This window comes from Pundamilia nyererei, unplaced genomic scaffold (genome assembly GCF_000239375.1).
Source record: "Pundamilia nyererei isolate P.nyererei 1_Seehausen unplaced genomic scaffold, PunNye1.0 scaffold00024, whole genome shotgun sequence".
Classification (NCBI taxonomy): Eukaryota; Metazoa; Chordata; class Actinopteri; order Cichliformes; family Cichlidae; genus Pundamilia; species Pundamilia nyererei.
In genome coordinates this window covers 4,575,295-4,576,394 of record NW_005187425.1, presented here as the reverse complement: position 1 = coordinate 4,576,394, position 1,100 = coordinate 4,575,295, and positions in this window count along the sequence as shown.

Genomic DNA, 1,100 nt, shown 5'->3' with positions numbered 1-1,100 from the left:
TTAAACATAAATAACTTAAAGACTACTAAAGATAAAAGCCTGAAACTTCTCATGTTTCTTTTCTACAGTAGAAATACTTTGGGATACCGTCTTTAAATATTGTTATGCCATGAGGCAACTCTTGTTGTGATTTGGCAATATACAATTAAATAAAATACAAATAAAACTGAATTTTCATTATCAAAATGAACCAGAATCTGTCATTTGGGACAAATGTATTAAAAGAATGTCTAAATATTGGCTAGTTAAAATATGAAGACAAAAAAACCCTCCTAAGTCTCATATGTGACCACAACTTTGAACCGTAAAAGACAACTACTGATGTTTTTACAAAGGTATAGTTGAATATAACTTTATTCAGAAGGAAACATGTAGAATACTAATAGGAAAATATATTTTCTAGTGCTTATTTGCTGTGTATTTTGTTTTATGCATTTAATAACAGGCCAGTATATTAGAGGCCACCTTTTAAGTTATAAACTGTGTCATAGGTCATTAGATTGCTTAGCCAGACTGAAACTGTGCAGAACAGGAAGCTTTGTACAGAGTTGCAGAGAACATCGCCTATTTTTATGCTGCTAAGAGAGAATAATAGGAAACAGCTTGGAGTGAAAGAGCGTTGATACTGTTAGTGACGTGCAAGCATACTGCCTTAGTTACAAAAATGGAAAAAAAAAATCCAGATTTCATTCAGTTTTTATACTGGATTTAAGCAAATCTGAAATAGAACAAAATATGAGAGTTTGCAGATGATACTCTAATTATAGTTCTAAAAATTATGTAGTTAAATATGTGCATATTCTTCATTTTCGAGACCTGGGTCACTCCATCTCAAATGATCAAACTTTTAGAAAATTGTCTCTTCCTCCGCCTCTGATTTGCACTAAAAAATGTTATGGTTCAAAGTTTGAATATACAATAGATTCTGTTAACGACTGCTGTTACTTTTACCTTCATATATCATATGCCTTTTTATTATGACTTCCTGTGTTATAATAACCATATATATATATTAGGGGTGCAACGATACACAAAATTCACGGTTCGGTTCGGTTCGATACTTTGGTGTCACGGTTTGATATTTTTTCGATACAAAAAAA